The sequence below is a fragment of the Panthera onca genome, chromosome F2 (genome assembly GCF_046562875.1).
Source record: "Panthera onca isolate mPanOnc1 chromosome F2, mPanOnc1 haplotype 2, whole genome shotgun sequence".
Taxonomy (NCBI): Eukaryota; Metazoa; Chordata; class Mammalia; order Carnivora; family Felidae; genus Panthera; species Panthera onca.
In genome coordinates this window covers 70,658,338-70,682,066 of record NC_138356.1, presented here as the reverse complement: position 1 = coordinate 70,682,066, position 23,729 = coordinate 70,658,338, and the positions used below count along the sequence as shown (strand labels likewise).

Here is a 23,729-nt window from a genome sequence, read left to right as displayed (position 1 = left end):
GAATCACTGGGGCGCCTGGGTGGCTCCGTCGGTTAAGTGTCCGACTTCTGCTCAGGTCACCATCTCACCACTTGTGAGTTCGAGCCCCGCGTCGGGCTCTGTGCTGACAGTTCGGGGCCTGGAACCTGCTTCAGATTCTGTGTCTCCCCCTCTCTCTGCCACTCCCCTGCTCACGCTCTGTCTCCCTCTCAAAAATAAATCAACATTAAAAAAAATCAAGAAAGAAGTGAATCCCTAAATCCAGCCCTCGCTCAGGGGGAGGAGGGGAATTCCACCAGGGCGTGAAGAGCTGGACATGGGGGTCATTGAGAGACATGCTCACCACACACACTGGAAAGCCACGTATGAAAATGTTAACACTGGCTGCCCCAAGTGCTGGGTTGGAATTATGGGTCTCTTTTAATATTATTCTCCTTACTTCTCTGCTTGTCTAAGTTGGCCATGGTGAAGAAGTAGAAAGGGTCGAAAGCACAGACTCTGTGGTTCAATTCTGCTTTTGTTATTCACCACCTGGATAAGACATCGCCTTGCCGAGCCTCAGTTTCCCCAATGCCTATTTCTTACAGTCGTCATGGAGAGCGACATAACCTATATATAAAGCACTTACACAGTCTCACATTTTATGAGCTTATTAAGTGTAGGCGTTGATCACTAAGGAATACATATTTTTTGAAATACGAAAAAAAAGGTGGGTACAAGTCATACGAGAACAAAAAAGCGTTAGGCCATTTAACCTTGCACTTACGGTTTCACCAGCAGGGGAGGGATATGAACACCTAAGACACAGGAAAAGTGAGAGCGTACTCTATGCAAATGCTAAATTATGTAGATCAGACCATTAAATGAAGACATTAGAAATGGAAAATGGGATATGGGGCAGTTGTGGGGAGGGATACATTTCCGAGGAGGCAGGGCAAGCTGAGGATCTGATTCTGGTCATATCCTCTTTTGCTGAGTGTGTCCTCCAAGTCAGCCACTGTGGAGAAGGCGTTGAGCAAGGCAGAATGTCCGCCTCTTCAGAAAACTCATAGTCTAGAAGGCAGGGACATCAGTAAAGAGATCCTTGTAAGATATTTGGTGGCTTCAGAGATCGAAGCAAACATTTAATCAACAGCTATTCATCGAGCACCTACTATGTGCCAAGCATTATAGAAGATGCTAGAAACCACTGCCCTCAAAGAGTTCAGTACGTCGTAGTGCTGGAGAAGGATAATAAACAGGACAATGTAACGAATGCTAAGATGAACGGAGTCTTTTTTTAATATTCATTTATTCTTTAGAGAAAGAGAGAGAGGTGGGGTGGGGGGAGCAGACAGCGAGGGAGACACAGAATCCAAACCAGGCGCCAAGCTCTGAGCTGTCAGCACAGAGCCTGACGCGGGGCTCGAACTCACTAACCGTGAGATCATGACCTGAGTCAAAGTCGGACACTTAAGCGACTGAGCCCAGGTGCCCAGGTGTCCCCACAGAGAGTCTTTTTTTCAAAGAGATTCCATGACATGGGAGAGATGTGTGGTTTAGGAAGTCAAGGAAGATTTTGTCTGATAGGTCACATCTTAGCTGAAACCATGGTAGCCAAGCCAAAGGTTAACAGAGGGGAGTTCTAGTCAAAGGATTATCTCAAGCACAGGGTGCTATGACAGCCCAGAGAAAAAATGACATAAGTGACAGACTACAGTCTGGAGGGTTTAGACAGGTTCATCAAGGCCAGGTGATGGAGCGTTCAAAACCACAAACAACAGGAAACAGGGTGCCTATCTAAAATTTGCAGGGAGCAATGACTTCGTGCAAACTCCATCTACGGACAGCCTTGTGTTTCCTTCTGAGGAAGTGTGAATCAAGGGTGAGCTCAACACCCAGGTAGGAGGTGACCTTGACATCAGAGGTTGAATTCACCTGGAGCCATCCTTCCAATGATGATGTCCTTAAATGCCAGTGACAGCCCCCCCCCCAGGCTAGAAGTCCACTGTAGCTCACTCTAAGCTCTGCAGAACCGCGTGATGCCTATAGAAACAATGAGTTTCATGCATCATAGAGTATTGAAGAGAATGAGAGAGAAAAGAGAACTGTCGAAACAAACAAAACCACACCGGGACTCAACTGGGGTCCTCGGAGAAGGCATGCTCTGAGAGGAAGGGGCCAGTAGAAGCAGAGCAGAGCCAGGAACATCACAGGAGCAGTAATCGGTCCCCAGCCCAGTGGCACAACAACGGTCGGACTCCACTATTCCAAAACGGCGCAGGGCCGATTTGGACCAGTTTCTTCAGCTTGTTGACCCCCGTTTCACACCTGTGGAGTAAAGATGGTGGCCTCTATTTCACAGGCTGCATGGACAAAGCGAGATCGTCTTTATGAAAGAAGCAGTATCCACCTGCAAGCTTCTTTGCCGATCATTAGTCGAACAGAGTGTCACTGTGAAGGCTTGGCCTCCAGAGTCCAAGCGTGGGTTCAAATCCCAGTCTTGCAATTACTAGCTGTGTGGTTGTAAGCATGTTATGTAACTTCTCCGGGTCTCCAATTCCTTGTCTCTAAAATGGGGGAAATAACAGCAGCTACTTCGTAAAGGGTTTTAGGAGACACAAATGATTAATTTATTTAAGATGCTAACACAACGCAGGCGTATAGTCAATTCTCAGCAAGTATCAGCTATTACTGTTATTGTAGCGGCTGTTGTTGTTATTGTAATAGTAACACCAGTACCATTTCTGGACTCTATGACCTTGATTTTTAGAACATGCCGACGGGGGTAGAAAAGTACCGTATGAACGTAAATGACATTTAATTAGCTCCTCAAAGCCACTTCCTGTATGTTATGCTTTTCTCTTTTTTTAAACGTTTACTTATTTATTTTTAAAGACAGAGATAGTGGAGGAGGGGCAGAGAGAGAGGGAGAGAGAGAATCCCAAGCAGACTCCGTCCTGTCGGCGCAGAGCCCGACGTGGGGCTCAATCTCACCAACTGTGAGATCATGACCTGAGCTGAGATCAAGAGTCGGACACTTAACTAAGTCCCCCAGCTGCCCCATATTTTATGCTTTTCAAATATAATAGCAAGTTTGCAGCATTATTTGCATATGAAATATGAGAAAAGAAAAAACTTGGAAAAGTTACATAAATTTCTCAGGATCACACTCCAGAAGAGTCTATGCAAGGAGTGGTCTCAAAGTTCCCGGTGCTAAATTCAGGGCTTTTCCTGATAAGCTGAGCTATCTCTCTGTACTGGGTATGCTGTGTTTTAAAAAGAGTAATTTTGATGGGGCACCTGAGTGGCTCAGTCGATTGGGCGTCTGACTTCGGCTCAGGTCATGATCTCACAGCTCATGAGTTCGAGCCTCGCGTCGGGCTCTGTGCTGACAGCTCAGAGCCTGAGGCCTGCTTCGGATTCTGCGTTTCCCTCTCTCTCTCTCTACCCCTCCTCCACTCATGCTCTGTCTCTCTCTGCCTCAAAAATAAATAAACGTTTAAAATAAATAAATAAAAATAAAAAGAATAATTTTGAGGGGTGCCTGGTTGGCTCAGTCAGTTAAGCTTCTGACTCTTGGTTTCAGCTCAGGTCATGATTTCACAGTTTGTGAGCTCGAGCCCCATGTTGGACTTTGTGGGGGTCGAGTGGAGCCTACTTGGGATTCTCTCTCTCTCTCTCTCTCTCTCTCTCTCTCTCTCTCCCTCCCTCCCTCTCCAAACAAATAAATAAACTTTTTTTTTTAAAGAAGAATTTTGGGGCATCTCACCAGGATTTCCCTTTAGGTTGAGCTAAAATCAAACTGTGTGGTGTTAGCGAGTCTTGTCGTTCCTTTAAAATGCGTTTGTTTTCTCTGGGATTGCCTTTCAGATTTCTCCTCCAAGAAGAAATTTTCAATTAACCATTAGCTTATGTTGCAAACATTTGTTTTTAAATGCACTCATTCATTCTTGTAGGTGATTAAGGATGATGGGTATATAAATATACAAGTACATAAATGACAAGCCAAACCATGTACATATGGTAATTTAATTTTGAGATGAGTACCGTGTTTATGCACTTCTATCAGGCCGCCTACTTTTGATGAATGTGCAATTTCTTACCCACCATTTTATCACTGCCAACATTTAAGTAAATATCCAAAGTGCGGTGCTAGAGAAAGCCATCTATGCCATACAAATAATTTGCAGCTGAGGAAAATAAGCAGTGGGCCCTTTCTAGATTCTAAATCTGGTAAATTAGTTGCTCCCTGCTATACGTGCGGCACGTTTAGCAGGTGTCCAGTGATTTGAACCATGCCCCTGGGGGCAGTGACATTGATCGTAGATGCGCTCATACATTTCGGAGAAAGTCCAACCATGTGTCTGAAAATTGCCAAGAATATCTCAGAAGCTGGCACAGATGAAAGAACTTGAGAGTTATTTAAATAGAGAGGAGACCAAACCCAGATCAGTGAGATTAGCCATGGATGAAAGAAGAGGAAGAGCATTCCAGAAAGTAGGAATCAGATGAAAACTAGCATGGTTCTGTGCAAGGACCTCTGGGAAGTTGTGTTGCTGAAGACAAAATAGCAGAGAGGAGGCAGAGGTGGGCAAAGGCCAGGTTGTGGAGGGTCTTATGTGCCGCACAGAGGGATGGGACTTTACCCCGAGGCCATGGGAAAGTTTAAGAAGTGGCCTGGCCAGGTGTGCACTTCAGGTAGATCATGCCAGTGAAAACGTGCCTTATTCCCACAGAAGGCTGGAACTCCCAGCATTCTCTGCTATTCATTCACTGTTGAGTGTGGTCTGAGGCTTAGAGAGCGTTTCCAGGAAGCCAGAGACCTTCTGGGTTGCCAAAATCAACACCTAAAATCATCCCTGACTGTGAGTAAAGTTGAAATGTTAGTAGGTTTCATAGGGCTCACTGCTGAGGGATGGGAAGCCTTCAGATATGATGCAAAACCAGAATTGAGACTCGGGGTGGCCACACACTCTCCTAGGGTTTTTTGGCACCTCTCAGGGTGTTGGCTAGATCTGAGCTATTGTACAACTGTGGGTTTTGCAAACCTGACCTCGTGAGTTCCTTTCCACACCTCACCCTGCAAATTCACCCCTCTATGAAACTCTGGGGTCTCAGGGTTTAAAGTAAAATTGAAAGTTCAAAAAAAGCCACAAAAGACCCCTGCTGTCATCTCCTCCCCAAACTTCTCCTGCCTAACTATACCCTCTTCCTATATTACACATCAATTTCACAGATGTTGGGTTGACTCAGGTTCCGGATGTTGTACTGAAAGGACACTGGGCTTAGAGTCCAGGCACTTGGTTTCAGTTCTGGTTCTGCAGCTTGCTTTCTTTATTTTATTTTTTAAATTTTTATTTAGTTTTGAGAGACAGACAGAGAGAATGGGTGGGGGAGGGCAGAGAGAGAGGGAGACACAGAATCCGAAGCGGGCTTCAGGCTCTGAACTGTCAGCACAGAGCCTGATACGGGGCTCAAACTCATGAACCGTGAGATCATGACCTGAGCTGAAGTCGGACGCTTAACCGACTGAGCCACCCAGAAGCCTCTGGTTCTGCAGCTTTCTGACCATCTGACCTGTCCATCCATTTAATATTTTTAGCCTCAACTTGCCCATCGGGAAAATAGGAAATTAGCTACATGTTGCCTGAAGGAACTTTAAACTCTCTAATAGTCTGTGATGACCAGAACATCCTATTACTTGTCATTGGCCCAGATGCTGAAAAGTGATAAAATGAAACAAGCCACGATCCCCATCATCATGGTTCAGCCATGATGTTCAAAATGGGCAGGTATCCAAATGATGTCACGGGGAGATACTGACTGACATGGAAAACTCTTCAGCTCTATTGTCAAGTGAGAAAAGAGGCTACAGAGAAGTATAATATGGTATCTATTTTTGTAAAATAAATGTATGCATAGAAAAAATATCCAAAGGACAATCTCAGTGGTCATCTCTGGTCATGAAATTTTCTTTGGTTAGTTTGTTTTGATTTTTTTTTTTTTTTTACAAAGAAGGTGCCTTATATTGAAGTAATAAATCTTATAAAATAGTGAGAGTTATTTTCTGGTGCATCATTATGGATCATTAACCATTCTTATGGGGAATTAGTGAAGACTTCACAGATAGCATGACATTTAATCTAAAATGTGATCATCAAATAAGAGTAATTTATTTCTTACCAACCTCTCTACCCATCCACCGTCCCATTCTTTTCTCCTAAATAGATCGTGTGGTTTCTTAGAGTTAGCATGACTTCCCCCACTAAAGCACACACTATTTGAAGGCAAAACGCAATTCTTCTGGTTCTACCATATACTCTCTAAAATAGCAAGCATTTGTCCCTCATGATATACAGAGTAAATAAACTTGCGCTTATGATGAGGGTTTTGTTGAAGGTAGGCGTGTGATTAACACCCAACTCTGTGGGCACTTGTGCAAAAATCTGTGGTCTCTGATTTCTCAGTCTTCCAAATCTAAGGTCATGAGTTCACTTCCTGCATCTCTTAGCTTCATTGTCTTGTTTTGTGGCTCAAACCCAAATCCCAACAAAGTGTGGCAGTCACTGTACTGGAGAAGCTGAGTAGAGATAGAGGAATAAACTAGCAAAGCACAAGGGACCAAAGATGTGGATGGATGGTCCTATTCTATGCAGAAGCAAGGAGTCATTAGGAGAGGGCAGAGAGATGGAAGGGATGGAGGGAGAAGAGAGAAAGGAAGAAATTTCACTTCTTGGATCTACACGAAAACAAGGTGAAATGAGTCTTGGGAAAAGAATAGTCAGCTTCGCTGCAACTCACTACCATCTATCTACATGCCAACAATGCCCAAATGTGTGTCTCTGGCTTAGACCCATCTCATAAATTCCAGATTGGTATATTCAGCTCTGTGTTTGAGATGTCCACTTGGATGCTTAACCAAACTCTCCAGCTCAGCATGTCCCAGAGTTCTTGATCCTTCCTCCCCAAACCTAGGCTATCTTTCAGCTTCTCCGTCTCAGTGGATACCAGTCTCATCTTTCTGGTTGCTTAGGCCAGACTCTAAAAATAGGAGTCAGCTGTGCTGTTTCCCTTTCAATTTGTCAGGAAATACTCTTGATTCTGTCTTCAAAAGGTATCAGAATCCAATCGTTCTTCACCAACCCCACCACTACCAGTCTGGTCCAAGCCATCATCATCTTTTTTCTGCATTACTGCAATAACCTCCTGACTTCCCCCCACCTTCTCTTATAACCCCTGTAGTCTCTTCTAAGCACAGCAGCTAAGTATCCTCCTAAGATATTTATGCCTCCCTCCTGATAAAAATGTTGCACTGGCTCCCCATTTCAATCAAATAAAACTCGAAGTTTTTTGTAGACAGTGGTCTACCAGACCCAATGTGATCTAGCCCAATGTGAATACTTCTCCTGCCTCATCTCACTCAGGTTTTGCCCCATGATTTTCCTTACCACTCCTCCTACACAATTATCCACTGACTGATTACTATTCGTTGTGGTGTGGATACAGTTTATCTCACTGTTGAGTAATACATATAGCTAATATTTGAAATCCCATATTGCATAACCATTAATAAATTATGTCTGCATATCATATTTCATTGAATCCTCATAATAGTGTTGTGGACTAAGTATTCCTTTTCCCATTTTACATACAATATATCTGTCTTCAGAGAGGTTAAACAACTTGTTGAGGGTCACATGGTTGGTAATTTGTGTGCTCGTATTCAAATACAGGTCTACTTGACTCTAATGGGGAAAAGGAGGACTACATGTGGATTGATTTCTATTAAATTCAGATCCTTACATTAATAATCTCATTTAATTCCTCTTAATCTATCATTTTCCCTCCTTCTATTATGCCCTACTCCATTAGGCAAGGTTCTGTACATAGCAAATGATCACAGAATGTTGATGAGCATCATCATCATCACCATGTCATTGCAAATTCTATTTTGAGTCTTTGCTTCAGTCGTCATGGGTCATGTTCTATTTATTTCTTCATTCATGCACTAAATAAAGAGACTTGTGGGCAGCAAGGCTGGAGAGTTAAATTCAGTTGGGCAGTAATTGTTTGCGTTTTTCTACTTTCTAAAAATTGTTCTCACTATCTGCTCTGGGGCCATTCCCAAAGGAATTCTTGGTTCCTTGCGTTCCTACCTAATTCCCTTCCCACCAGCCATGCAGTTATTCAACGTGCCAATTGTCTGTTCCCAAGTGGCCTCTTTGTTCTCTTTGGTAAACATCAGTATGATCTAACCATTATGGTCCTAAATGGTCCACCTATATCCTTGAATATAACCCTTTTATTTTCCCCTTTGCAGAAACTGTTCAGAGCTTGGACAGTTATCTAGTCAAAAGTGTTTAGCACCTAATACAGGACAATCTTTGATTTAGGAATTGGGAACAGACAGAGATAGGACACTTGGTCCTGTATGGTTCATCAACGAAGAGAGAGAAGAAGTGAGGTCATTGTGGTCTGTTCCTGGGTTATAAATCTGAGCTGAAAGTTACCTAAGACATTGGTCAATCTCCATTTCACAGATATTAAAACTGAGTCCTAGATTTTTTGAAAGCAGTTTCCAGTTTTTTATACCAATTATTTTTATCCCAACAGGTTTTAAATTTCTTAAAGATTGTGTATCCATTTTTTAAAATACTACATTAAGCAATTTTAATGTTTCACAGTCTTGTTAATTGAAGATGCCAATTAGAGCTTCTAATTAGCATGAGGTTGTGTTGCTACACTAAATTGATTTCATTTCAGCAAAATTAGAAAACTTTGACATTTTGCTGATCCTATGCACTAATCAGAAAGCTAAACATAGTTTTTTCCATTGTAATCTCCACTGTGTGTGTGTGTGTGTGTGTGTGTGTGTGTGTGTGTGTGTGTATGCCTGGGGATTCAAGAAGTATAGTTTAAGAAAACTTGATAGGGTGGGAGAATAAGAATGCCAATGTCAAGACCAGAGTCCTGAGTTTTGTAGTGTACTCGTATCTTTTCATACATTATTCATTCAACAACCATTCCCTGAGCCCAGCTGTGCACTGGCCATTCTTATATATAGTGTGACACAAAATGCTGCAGAAGCCTTCAAGAAGAAAGCTGGGACATATGGTCTTGTGAGCAGAAAACCATTCAAAGCAGTTGGACCAAGTGGAGGCACAATGAGCAGAGAGCGGAGGGATGGGGGAGGTAGGGAGGGATCGAATTTTTAAAGAATTTACATAGCATACCAAGGAATTTGAACTGTATTTCATAAGCAGTACGTGGCCAAGGAAGGCTCTGAATGAGGAAAATGACATGGTCAGTTCGTATTTTCTAGAAGCAGCAATGTGGAATGTATTAGCATGGGAGAAGAGATCAGAGTAAGGAGACCAAATCAGAGTCTATCATGGTAATCTAAGCAAGAATGTATGAGAGCAAAAAACAGTGGGAAGGGAGAAGTAAAAGGGAATTGATATGAAAAATACTCAGTGTATTAGGTTGCACTAGAGAAGCAGGGAGGAGGAGTCATAAATTGTTGTATATGTCCTATCAGTCAATTTAGCAGTCTCTTTCAGCCTCCTTTTTGAGTTCAGCATGTTCCACGGACCCTCTCCAAATTGATGTCAGCCTGTTAGACCAGAAGTAGACACCTGACTCCACATGGGTCAAAATTTCTTTTTTGGAAATCTTACAGTAAGTCATTGGAGCCTCCATTCACTGGAAAGTCTTGGAGATTAAGGTGGGCATCATAGAGACTCGAGGGCTAAAGGACATATTGGGCTATGGACAAGTAGTTGAATGTAGTATCTTGGGTGGAGAATGCAGATGATTCATAAAGGAAGAGGGAAATAATGAAGGACCATGTCATCTCAAAGATGAGGCAGGAAGGAAGGATAGGGGAAAAGGACATGGGGACAGAGACAGAGACCTGCATAGTGCCTCATAGTGTCTGAACCATAAGAAAACAAATGGGAAATCATTCCTCCTCAGCAACAAGAAGACTTAGCCATCCCACCTGAAGAACGTGTTGAATGGAGTGTGTACTCCACTCTAGAGCTGTTCCAGGACACAGAAGAAGAGAACCTGGGAAAGACCTTAGAAAGCATTGTGACCCTGCTACCATAAGACCAAACATGACATAAAGAAGCTGTGTCACATAAGTGCTTTAGAAATGTGACAAATCAAAGTATTTGCCTATTTTTAAAGAAAGAGAGCCTTTCACAGGAACAATTGGGTAACCACAGCCATTATATTTACATATTCATTTAGCAGTAGTAAATTGTAATGCCACATTTGGGGGATTCGGGGTTTTCTAAAGAATGTCTGTGGTGGGAGAGTCACAACAAGTCTCACTGAAGAAAAATAGAAATGATATGTGCTGGCCATTGTTCCAAGTGGACACAGAATCACAGGAATTGGCAAGACATTTCCCACCCTGGAGAAGCCTGCATCCCAGAGGACATGACCGTATAATGCTAAGTATTTTGGTGGAATGTTGAACAAGAAGCCCTAAGACTCAAAGTAGGGTCACTTGCATGAGCCAAGGAGAGATGGAGAAGTATTTTCCAAGGAGGAGGCAATTGAGTTTTACAGGAGAAGCAAATGTCAATTGGACAACCAAACTGGAAGAGTACATAGTGATGGAGTTACCACACATTTCCTCTCAGCGGTATTTCATACATGTAGGCACTGATCTAAAACAAAACGAAGCCTTGTGGAAGCAGGGTCTATTTTCTTTTAATTAACTCCCTCTTTGGGTCCAACCCCACTTCACATATCTGGTGGTACACTTTCATACGTTGGTAAACCCCATGTGAGCTTTGAAGTACAACAGATCTGCCCGTAAGATCTGCCCACTAATGGGAAATTCTGACATTTCCTAAGTGTAACTTTGAGCGAGCTGCTTAATAGCCTTGTGCCTCAATGTTCTAAAACAGGGGCCACTACCTACTTTCACGGACGGCGTCAAGAAGCATACCATATAAAGTACGTAGAGTGTGCAACGCATTTCTGGTAATACAGAAAATACTTGAAACAAGTTAATTAAGAACAAGCTTATGCTTTCAATCCCATTATTCCACAAAATCACTTCAAAAATGTAAATGTGTTGACAAATGTGATTCATTCATTTACTCCCTCTTTCTGAAAATATTACAGGAAGCTGAGAAAGGAATAATTTTACCTGTTACGTCTATTCAAACAAAAACACCTACCGCTCACACCTCACTAAAGCTCCCTCCCCGTGTTTACCCACCATACCTACAATTTTAAATGGCTTAAATTCTAGCATACATTTAATTATATCTCCTGCTTCTTTGGGGCTAACATTATTTACAGAAATTTTCTCTTTTGCTACATTTTCCCTTTTAATTATTGTTCAAAATTCTTTACTACTGACATATCATAGTTTATTCAACTTGCTCTCTATTGCTAGATTTTTGAATTATTTGCAATCTTACGATGTTAACAATAATATTGTATTGCCTTCACTTATTCCATAAAGATTTATTGAGTGCGTACTACGTACGAAACACTACCCTCACTGTGGATTCAGGAAATTTGTTCTGGCAGAAATTCCACTTGCAAGGAATTTTCAGTCTAGTAGAGTACAGCTAGATCAGCAGGTAGATAAACACATGCAATCAGAGGAATTCCATGGTAGCTACAAGAGGTGCTAAGTTACTCTTCTAGAACAAGTGACTCTATTTAGCTAAAATTCAGGATTAGTTCAAGCAAAACACAGGGAAACTAAATTGGAATCGTTAGGACAGATCACACAAGGTCCTGAACTCAGAATTAGAGATCCTAGAATACTTTCTGTGATTGCTGGGTCACCGTGCACTGGGGCATCATGGAATAATGGTTAGAAGAGCACAGATCCAACAATAAGATGTTTGTGAAATAAATCATGATATGTACAAATAATGGAATACCGTGAAACCATTAAATAAGTGGTAGAAGAGTAAGTAATGGTTTGAAAATGATTTATAATGTTACTATACAGGGGCACCTGGGTGGCTCAGTCGGTTCAGTGTCCGACTTCAGCTCAGGTCATGATCTCACAAACTGTGAGTTCAAGCCCTGCGTCGGGCTCTGTGCTGACAGCTCAGAGCCTGGAGCCTGCTTCAGATTCTGTGTCTCCCTCTCTCTCTGCTCCTCCCCTGCTCAAACTCTCTGTCTCTCTCTCCCTCTCTCTCTGTAAAATATATAAACGTTAAAAAAAATTTAAAAAATGTTACTATACAGAAAAGTAAGATTATAAAGCAATGCATCCAGTATGATCCCAATTTTGTATCAGAAACAAAATGTAGGGAAAAAGTGGGAAATGTTTGCTTAGATTTCTTTGTGGTTATTTCAGAGTCTAGGAATTATGAGTGATTTCATTTTCTTCTTTGTGCTTTGCTTTCATTTTTGTTTTTATGTTTTTCATTTTTAAATTAAGCACTCAATATATCCCTAATAATTCAGCATCTGGATTGTTTCCAATTTCTATACTGGAAGTAATGGTTTAATGTTCATCCTTGTACATAAATATATGTATAGATCTCTGTTAATTCATGTAAGTGGAATTTGGGAGTCAAGAGGTATGCTCACAGGATTATATATTAGTTTGGTATTAAAATTTTTAACTTAAAAAAAAAAGCCACGATAGAAGCAGGCTATGTTTGAACATGAATGCCACCATCCCTAGAATATAATCTCAAGCAAATTCTATTAGTTTCCTGTGCCTCGCTCTACTCTTTTAAAAATTTTTTTAACGTTTATTCATTTTTTGAGAGACAGAGAGGGACAGAGCATGAGTGGGGGAGGAGAAGAGAGAGAGGGAGACGCAGAATCCAAAGCAGGCTCCAGGCTCCGAGCTGACAGCACAGAGCCTGAGGTGGAGCTCGAACTCACAAACCAGGAGATCATGACCTAAGCTAAAGTGGACGCTCAACGGACTGAGCCACCCAGGCGCCCCATCGTTCCACTCTTTTAAATGAGGATGTTAATTGTTCTTCCTCATGGGGTTGTAAACATTGGATGCATTAACTCCCATAAAGACTTACAACGGTGCCCAGCACATAGTGAGTGCTCAATACATTTTAAAAATCATGAATTTGTACCATTGATAATACAACGAAGGTTTTCTTATCTTGTTTTCCCTGACGCATTTTTTGTCATTTAATGTGTTCTATTACGACAGTATCTCGCTTAAGTAATTAATCCTTTACTGAACCAATCCCCCAATTAATCTTTTATTCTCACAATTTCTTCCTATTGCCCCTTTAAAAACCACTCTTTAAGGATAATACTCAGGTAGTGAGATCTGAACCTTTTTTTTTTTTTTATTGCTCTTGATATGAAAGTGTATTTGTAAATATTCTCGAAAGTACCCAACCCCTGGTCACAATATATTTTGGCATGGAAGTGAGTTAGTAGTTCTACAGTGTCAAAATCAATTTTGAAGGAACACGGGATCCCTAAAGGATTTCAAGCTTCCCTTTTCAAGGGAATATTACAGCCGGAACGAGCGTTCCTTCCCAACATTTCCCTCTGGGGCCTCATGGAGCTACCAGATGAAAGCAGGCCACACAGGTCTTTTTCACAAAGTGGAAGGCACTCCCGTCAGAAGTAATTACTTATCACCCAAGGAAGTATCCCTTAAATTTTTTGGTTTTGTAGAACATAATCCTACCACGTGAAATACTCTGTTAAACAAAGCCTTACTTGCAAGATGAGACTCCTTCAGCATTCAGAAGCACTCCGTATGCTCTCAAAAGAGAGGAGTCCTTCTCAGAATTCTTTGCACTTCCCCCTACGTATCTGTAACTGATAGAAGAATCCCAGTGACTCACCGCAAGGAGCTGACTGGAAGTCCGGGTAGCTAGATTTTAGACTTACTGCACTGCTAATGACCTGGATGACCTTGCACTCGTAGTTACAATGCAACTTCTCCCAACAACTTTCCATCCGTAGAAATGAGGCATAGAAGCAGCTGATGTCCAAGGTTCGGTTTGGTCCAACACACCTTTCCTTTTTTTGTGGTTTCTTTCTAGACTTGGCTCAGCGTCAGGAATGCAGAAATCAGTCATTAAATATTACAATGGAACTCCCCTCAGCACTTAGAGGGAGAGCGAAATTCATGTGCTAATATCTTCTTCCTTAACACACAACCCGTGTTTATGAGGTACCTACCAGGTGCTGGTACTTTTACATGGTGGAAACACATTAGGAGCAAAATAGAAACAGTCTCTGTCCTTTGAAGTTTACAGTGCATCAGATAGTGACACAAGGGATGATAATTAAGTTTGATAGGTACGGCGACCTCAGGGGTAACCAGCTTTGAGAGGCTATGGTTCTAAAGCTGGACCAACAGTAGAGGAGACACTGAGGTATCGGTTTCTTTAAACAACCTTCCCTAGCCGTTCCCAACACCCTTAGCTCAGGCTAAGGACACGTGCCTCCTTGGGGCTCTTACAGCAAGCACCCTGCGTTTACTGCCATCTGACCCATCAATACGTTGCATTGAAAATATCTGCACATATGTGTCTGCCCCACTAGACGGTACCATCCTCAAGAAGAAGGACCATTTCTGTTTCATTTTGTGCCTCCACCTATGACCTCTACTTTAGCACACAGCACAGATCTTGACACCTAGTTAGCCCAGAAAAAACGTTTGTTGAATAGACACAAGGCCTAATCCGCTCCCAGTTTGAGAAGAGCAATGACTGATGGTGGAACTCAAGATATAATCAGAGTTCAATCAGCTCAAGAGTCAAGGTCCAACTCAGGCCAACCAAGTACTGTTTTACTTAGAGGACACCCAAATACAGGCAATTCTTTGATTATCTCCATTCTCATGTAGAGTGTTCTTTTATGGCCATATATCTTTAATTTCCCCCCTTTGAAAAGCTTCCTTAGAGCACGGAAGCGTAAAGAGATGATGTTGGCCAAGCCCTTTGACCTCTCTGCAAGAAGGTGAACACACACACACGCATACATGCACACGCAGAAGATCCTGACATTCCTCGGGCTTTTTCTTTTCCATATTGAGATCTTATCAACAGGCGGTCCCTCTCATTTCAGGATACGTGTCTCTAATAAACTCAGTAGAAGGACAAAATAAACCAACGCACTCAGACACAACTCCGAGGCACCGGCAGCCTCTTGCTGTTGTCTAAAAGCAGACGAGCAGCATTGCAACCGACTTCTGCGGCACCTCTGTCGGGCAACCTTTTTCCAACTTGAATCAGAGGGGAAGCCAGCTTCATGTTTGGGGGTCTGCAGGTTCGTTACCGGCTAACACCTCTGCTTCCTCCATCACCTGGCCCTGGTCTGTCTCTCCTCCTGTCATTTCTTTAGTTCTTCCTTGCTCTTGATAAGCTATGTCTCTGTTCTCCCCGAAAGCCCGGCTTTCTTTCACCTCCTTGCCTTTGCACCGAATGAACTCTGGCACCAATACTCCCCCACTTCCCAAACCATCTGCATGCCTTCAAGTCTCTCCCATTTTCAAGGTCCAACTCACAGAGCAAATGCTCCAAAATGTCTTTTCTCAATGCTTCAGCTTAATATAGCTTCTCCCTCCTCTGAGCTTTATATGGAACCCTCTATTTATATATATTCTTCTTATAACTTCCTGCCTGTTCTGGGAGTTCACGGACTGGCCTTATCTTCCCTGCTGGCTGCAAGTTCCCCGAAGGATGATTCATTGCCATGTTCCCAGCACCCAGCATGTGAAAGACGCTCAACACACTGGAGACTATGGCATGGATTAGTAGGGCCCCATCTTGGATTTCTCATTCTTCACAGTAATAGATGAATCTGGTGTTTGCAAGGAAACGCGATAGGCTTAGTTGCTAAAGAATGTCCCAAATTGTGTCCTTTGTTCTCTGTGGTCCGCCCCCACGTAGGCTGATTCTTGAGTGGAAAACATTCGATTTCAAGGGAACAGTGTGAGCAAAGGCACAGGGATGTGAACAGACATTGACTCTTCCGTAAACTGTCGTGTGACTTGAATGCAGAGTCTTTACTGGGAGAAGAGATACCACTGGAAAGATAGAGAAAGTTTCATGGTAGACACACTCACACGTCCCACGAAGGGGCTGGAACTTTATCCAGTGACAACTGAAGGGAGTCACCATAAGATGTTACACATGTGTGGGTTTTTTTAAATTTTTTTTTAAAGTTTTTATTTATTCTGAGAGAGAGGGAACGAGCATGAGTGGGAAAGGGGCAGAGAGAGAGGGCGAGAGACGGAATCCCAAGCAGGCTCCGCGCTATCAGCACATAGCCCAAAGCGAGACTTGAATTGACGAACCATGAGATCATGACCTGAGCCAAAGTTGGACGCTTAACCCACTGAGCCACCCAGGTGCCCCTGCACGTGTGTTCCCGAAAGACGACCCTGGATATCATGTGAATAAGAGCCTAGAGAGGGACAAGGTGACAAGCTAAGAGAAAGTTCATTGTGATTCACTGATGGTACAGTTTCTTCTGACTTACCCTGGGGTAGAACAGGAGAAAAGGCAAATCTGTACAGGATGCAAACACCTTTTCTGCAATTAAAAAAAATCTGCAAAACACAAATGAGCTAACTGTACACGGAAGCCTTCAAAAACCAAAGCGACACACACGTGTAAGCTACGCGTCCCCTCAGGCTGAGGGAAGAATGCAGCTTCCAATTAAGTCCTGTTTCGAGGCACATCATATTTATTCATTTTATTCGCACCGTGATTTACATCTATTTTTATATGAAACATCCATTGTTCCCGAGACCATGGGGAGGAGAAGAGTGCTCCAGAAGCTTGCAGAGTTGAGGGAGAGGAGCAAATCACAGATGGATAAATTCTAAAGTGTATTTTAAAGTAAAAGTCCAGGGGCGCATGGGTGGCTCAGTCGGTTAAGCGCCCGACTTCAGCTCAGGTCATGATCTCACAGTCTGTGAGTTCGAGCCCCGCATCAAGCTTTGTGCTGACAGTTCGGAGCCTGGAGCCTGCTTCAGATTCTGTGTCTCCCTCTCTCTCTCTCTCTCTCTCTCTCTCTCTGCCCCTCCCCTCCTCTTAAAAATAATTAAACATTAAAAAAATATTAATAATAAAAGTCCAAAGAATTTTTGTTCCTTTTCGGCTCAAGTCTTCATGCTAATGTGTCTTTTGGGTAAATTTTCATGCATTTCTGTCCTGGGATTTGTGGCCAAACCCAAGGTAAATGACTAGTGTTTACTGAAGAAGTTATTCTCCTTCATCTTGGTTCCCTTTTTTCTTCTGTTTTGGATAATCTACTTTCCTGTGGCTGCCATTTTGAGAGTTCTAAAAATAATATGTAAAGAGAGCTGATCAGTGAAATCTGAGGTGAAGAAGGAACTCAGAATCAGTACCTTGAATTATTGCAGTTCTTTCTTCTTGACTGAGAAAACTGAAGAATATTTGATGAAGATCCATATTGCAGAAACTCTTGTCCAAAATTTAGTATGAATTCTCTAGACTCCGTTTTCCCACCTAATAAGTGGGTTGACAATAATACTGTCTAAGCTTTGGAGCACATTACTCTATATTCTCTATCTCAGGGGTCAGCAACCATAGTTTGTGGACTAAATCCCTCAAGCCACTTGCTTTTGTATAGCCAGAGGGCTAGGGAAGAGTTTATACATTTTAAAATAATTTGGGGAAATCAAAACAATAACGGTGTTTTGTGACACATAAAAAGGTTATGAAATCAAATTTCAGGATCCATAAATAAAATCTCCTTAACATACAGCATTCATTCACCTATTATAATACTTTCCAGGGATGCCTGGGTGGCCCAGTCAGTGAAGCATCCGACTTCAGCTCAGGTCATGATCTCACACTCCGTGAGTTCGAGCCCCGCGTCGGGCTCTGTGCTGACAGCTCAGAGCCTGGAGCCTGCTTCTGATTCTGTGTCTCCCCCTCTCTCTGCCCCTCCCTTGCTCATTCTCTGTCTCTCTCTGTCTCAAAAATAAATAAAAACATTAAAACAAATTTATAATACCTTCCACCATAGGGATATCAGGCTGCCATAACAACATACTGTAGACCAGGTGGCTTAAACAAAAATATATATATATTTCTTACAGTTCTGGAGCCCAGAAGTTCAAGATCAAGGTGCTGCCAGATCCACTGTCTAGTGAGAACCCTCTTCCTGTTTCACAGACAGCTGTCTATTCATTGTGTCCCCAAAAGGTAAAGAGCAGAGATAGATCTAGTCTCTCTCTCATCCTTTAGGGACACTAATCCCATTGTAGGGGCTCCACCCGCACGACCTCCTCTAAACCTAATTACCTTCCAATGACCTCAATTCCAAATGCCATCACATTGGGGGGGGGGGGGCGGCAAGGTCTCAACACATGAGTTTTGGAGAGACACAAATTTGCCCACAGAGTGCAGTAGCTGCAACAGAGACCATATGGCCGGCAAACCCTCACATAGTTGCTATCTGGTCCTTTACAGGAAAACTCTGCTGACCTCTGCTCTACGTTTTTAACAGCCCTATGAGTGTTCCCCCCTGTTTTGCCATTTTACAGGTGAGGAGACTGGAGCACCAAGAATGACTTGTTCTAGTTGACTGTCACACAGCTAGGAAGTGGGTTCAGGATCTGTACTGCCCAGACAGACTCCAGAAGGTTCACTCTCATACTCTATATAAATAACACGGTCTTCCTAATATTCTGGGCTTCCCCTCGAAGCCGCCACTCGGAACCCCCTGAATGAATTTCAAGTTGAAGCCCCATTGCCTCTAAGAAGAACTTCTCCTCTACCCCAGTCTCTATTTCTCTGTTTTCCTTACCAGATTTCCATGTCACTTACCGTCAGTTCCATTCTTGGCTCACAGTCACGTGTGTGCCTGTGTCCCTCTCCCAACAAATGAGAAGACTGCCCGAGAACAGGCAGGTGCCCTCGCCCTTACACCCTGGCCCTCAGCGCAGTGCCTGACTTGTAACGAGCTCAGAAAATGCGGGCTGATTGAAAAAATATGACTTGGTAAACAAGGGAGATCTCTGTACCCTCTACTGAGGTCAACTCACTTACAACAGGGATTAAAACCTTCACCCTCCATGTGAAAATGATGCCAAGGCCCAGTGGTTCATTATTAGAGATTCCCTGCATTGGTTGAAAATGAAAATAAAGACATTATTTATTGACAAATAAGCAATTGACAAAGGTGTGTGAACCAGCCCATAGATGGGGACTCACTGCTTTGGGGTTATTTGGACGTGCCATTTTCGGGTGTTCACTCTCACTTTGTCCTTCCAGTTGCTAGCTGGGTCATTCCACTTACCTCTTCAAGAGCCTTTATTGACATACCAGTAGCTACAGAATCAAATCCAGTTTCCTTGGCTGGACATTCAGAGTCCTCATGGGTTTGATCCCAACTAACTTTCTGTGACGGTTACTCTAAATTCTTGATCAGATATATTGTTTATATCTGTTTTGAGCCATTCTTTAGCTGTCATTTCTTCCCGGAATTTCATTTGAGGAGAATTCTTCCGTGTCATCACTTTGGCTAGTTTTCTGTCCCTTATGTGTTTTAAAAGCTTGTTATGTGTCCCGTGCCTGCGAGCACTACTATATTAAAGAGGGGTCACGCACTGCCTAGGGCTCGGCCCCTCAGGAGGTGGTTTTCGGAGTGTGTTCCGTGCTCTCTGTTGTTGTGACTCTGGTTGCTTTATCTCCGTGCTTGTAGTGATGTTTTGGACCCTCCACCAGGTGTGCTTTGATGTGTTCATCAAAGTAGCCCTGGAAAAAAAAAAGAAAAAAAAGAATGAAAAAAAAATTGGGGGTGGTGGTGGTGGGCAAGAGGCCTTATCCCATACAAAGAGAGAAATGACAGGGACGGGGAAAAAGAAAAGAAAAGAAAACTGACCAGACATTGCAACTATATATCTTAATACAGAGAGAGAGAGAAAGAGAGAGAGAGGGAGGGAGGAAAATAAAGAAGGAGATATAGAACAGGTGTAAAGAGAATAGATTAAATATGTTTGCTTAAACAAACCAACAAAACAACGCCCCGCAACCAGAATAACCAGACTAGAGGAGGGAAGGGGGGAAAAAGTATATATATGTACATATATGTATAATAGGAATTGTCCAAGAATTAAATCAGAAAATGCAAACCCGCTGGGTGCCTTGGATCCAGTGGCAGCTCTGGTCTGGAGGAGGGGCTGTCTGATTGGTCACTGTCAATCTCAGGTAGATACATAGTTCCCAGGCCCGGGGAGGGGGACCCCCTCCACTGTGCCCCTGCTGTTGTTCCCTGAAGCCCCACCTTGCTGGTGATGGGGAGAAAAATGTCAAGACCCCAGTCTCTCCTCCCAGGACCATGTGTCCCAAACCACTCTGTTCAGGCTGTCCTCACAGTGCCTCAGGCTCCAGCGGCCAGGGTTTTTTCCCCACCCCCTCCTTAGTCTCCTGCACTCTTCCTGGGGCTCCTCATCTGGGATTCAGACCCAGATGTCTTAAAGGGTCCCGCTCCCCGCATCCCACCCAGTTCCTGGGAAGTGCTGTTCCACCCCACAGATAAATGGCCTTCTGGCTGGCGGGCGCAGGCAGGGTCTTTTGTCCTTTGAACAGATATATACCTTCTTCCCACAGCACTCCAGGGAGGGGATCGCTTTCTCCCACTGCGGACTGCACCTCTGAGCTAGGTACTGAGCCTGGGGCTGCCTCCCCTCCTCCGCAGGTGCACACACAGGGCAGCTGGGGCCCCAGTCGGGAGAAAGCCTGCAGTTAGAGATTGGCTCTTTCTCCGTTTTGTTTTTTTCCTGACCCCCAGTCTGTGGTTTTTCACTTGTCCAAATACAGTCCTACACTTGCACAACCTCTCTTTCTCTTCCCTCTGTCTGCAGAAGGGAATCCCTCCCCTTCCTACGGGTGGTGCCTATGCCCGTTTTCTCTCTCCCAGTTCCCAATCACGCACCTATTGGCCCACCAGGTTGTCCCCATGGGCTCCTGGAGACGTCTCTGTCACTCTGAAGTCCGGACTCTTGGAATTCCAAGTCCTCTGGCCTCAATGCTACTGTGTTTGAGGGACGAGGGAACTTGGGGTCCCCCCACTTCTCTGCCATGTTGGATTCCCCTCTCAACTAACTTTCGAGCTATGTCTTTCCCTCTGTTTCCCCACATCCCAGTCTGCTCAACATTTTCCAAAACACTATTCCTATTCATCCTATAATGATGCTGTCTTGCACCCCAGGTGTCCATCCATCAATACCTTCAAACACCTAATGCCATGTTGAAATGCCACCTCTTTGAGGACGTGGAGTATACCTCAGTCATCTCCACTTGTCTCACAGTGATTAGCCCAGTAGCTGCACACACAGTAAGTGCTCAACACTGGCCTGTTTGCTGCTATGTTCCAACCCTTTATCCATCTACCTGTTCTTGCCTGGATCCTTTGTGACTAGATATGGACAGGGGACTTTCAGGAGGGCGGGGAAAGGAGCAAAGTCTAATGAGTTATGTATTACGTATTACATTATGTGTTACACATTCCTCAGGCCCATTCGTTCATTACCTGTCATTTGTTCAGCATCTCCAACGTGCTGGACACTGTGCCCAGAACTTTACATTTATTATCACCCTGTCATTTACATTTCAACGAGATAGATAATATTATTGGCTTGATTAGTCAAAAAAAGAAACCTGGGCTCACATAGGTGGTGCAATTTGCCCAAGATCACACAGCTGATTTGTGTCTAAGCATAGAACAAAACCTATGGCCTTTCCATTATATGTCATCACCCTAAGACAAAGACTCTGACACCAAGGAGCTCACAGACATGAAGAAGGTTTGACTCTTATAGCCCGTTCACTAATTATTGGTCCATTTATTCCACAAATACCACATCAGACATCAGCAATACAGTATGAAGAACAGGCGATGGTAAATGGGTAAAGATAGGAAAAACATGAAATCAAAGAAAACCCAAGAAATGAAAACAACTCATTGAAAAGATAAAACAAAGGAAGCGCATGTGACTCAGTCACATAAATTTTTTTTAATTGTCAAATGAGGAACTCTACAAACCTGGGGGTTTTCAACATGATTGGTCTAGCTGAAACAGAGGGGGAAGTGAAAGTCAAAGAAGGGAATGGAACATTGATTTGGGGTGCAAAATCTATACTATCACAAATGTTCTGGTTTGTTTTTCAAAGTCCTTACGATGTGTTCTCAAGGAGGAAATGTCTCACAGTTTGCTGGGTAGCCATGAAAATGTACTGCTCACGTCTCCTGAGATGGGAAACATAGTTGACTGAATGTCCCAGTGCTGGATCCGCCACTGTGTTCATGCCAAGGTCACACCTCCCACAGGCTGCTCCCTGCCAATGACTAAGCATGACGAGGGTATAAGCCCAGGCTCATTTCTCTGGGACACGGAACTGCTCTCATAGGCAATTTGGTCTCTGTCCAAACACTGGATCTTAGAAATGTACTTCAGTTTCAGACTCTTTCTGCCTGGTCTCCTTCCTTCCTCCTCTCCTTTCACAGGTGTGAGACCTACATCAGGGTCTAAAGTCTCTCCCTGCCTCCCCCTACTTCCTCCCTCTTTCTCTTCACAGGTGTTTCCTCCAATGACCCTCTTGGGCATCTAACCCTGTCTTAGTGTGTACTTCTCAGAGGACCCAAACTTCTACACTAGTCCATTCAGAGCTCCCGGTGGTCAAGTAAGAAATGTTTTTAAATATATCCTTTTGCATTTGGTTTGGATTTATGTGGAGAGTTGGAAAGAATTGGTCATAGAAGAACAATCGTTCTCATGCTCCTGGACCCAAGAGAGTTCCAGCATCTTAAAGAACTCTCCTCTGAGACCATAGTAAGTAACCATAATAATAATTACAATGAAATCATTTCATCTTTTACTTGCAATAACCATCTAAATGCTGTGGGTGGGTATTTAAATGCTCGTGTTAGAGAGCGGGAGGCCTGGAATGGTGAGGAGGCTTGCCTGAAGTGACAATGGCTTTGTGGGTGGACAGGTCTAGTGAAGCCTGACATCCCTCTTCTCCATGCTGCCACAGCACATGCTCCTGGTTTCACACCCAACTGCAAGACAGAACCCATTAAGAATCAATTCAATATGAAGTGACCCTTTTGGGTGACATGATTCAACCCAAAGACCTTCATTTCTGCAAAATAAGCATCAAATTCGATGGGCATTTTTTAACCACCCTTAACTGACTGGTCAGAGTCATTCTCAGCAACATGAAGCGCCCCCCCACCCCACACCTCACACATTCTAACCGCAGCACCTGGCACCATGCCAAGAATACAAACAGTGCATCACAACAATTGGCTGGCTGTTGTTGGATGGACTAACTTTGGGTTTTCCCAAACGGCATAGTCTTGTTTTCAAAGATGACAACTACAGCCGTCTTTGTAAAACGTGCGCGTCATTTCAGTGGCAAACTGATGACGATAGCATGTGACAGATAGCATTTATTGCACCCCTTTCTTTGTGCAGTGTCTGTGCCAGAACCACCCTCAATTATTATCCCATTTTGTAGATGAGAAAATTGAGGCTTGGCTCTATTAAGCAACTTGCCCAGTATGTCATAGCTAATAAGTGATAGAGATCAGATGCCGCCCAGAATGAAGAACCACTCGTCATCCTCTCTCCTTCCCAGAGATACGCCAGAATTGAGCACAAAGTCCCCACCTTGGTCCAATAATGGCGTGAAACAAGACTGAAATCATGAATAATCCAGAATGATCACTCTTTAAAGAAATATTTCCCAGTGCTTCATTCAAACTAGATTTAAAAAGTGATAGGAAGGGTGTGCATT

General features: G+C 43.3%; 1 long non-coding RNA gene across 27 annotated transcripts in view; it reads right to left on the bottom strand.

Annotated features, from left to right (window-relative positions):
• Positions 1-663: 663 nt before the first annotated feature.
• The window catches only part of LOC132664522 (uncharacterized), a 368,888-nt gene continuing 345,822 nt past the window's right edge, over positions 664-23,729 (bottom strand). For 8 of the 27 annotated variants that reach the window (XR_014136590.1, XR_014136585.1, XR_013553450.2 and 5 more), the window contains 2 exons: positions 19,140-19,682; positions 1,054-2,526 (listed from right to left, as the gene is read on the bottom strand). This is a non-coding gene — a long non-coding RNA (uncharacterized LOC132664522). The other 19 variants (XR_013553436.2, XR_014136573.1, XR_014136572.1 and 16 more) reach the window with 10 other exon arrangements.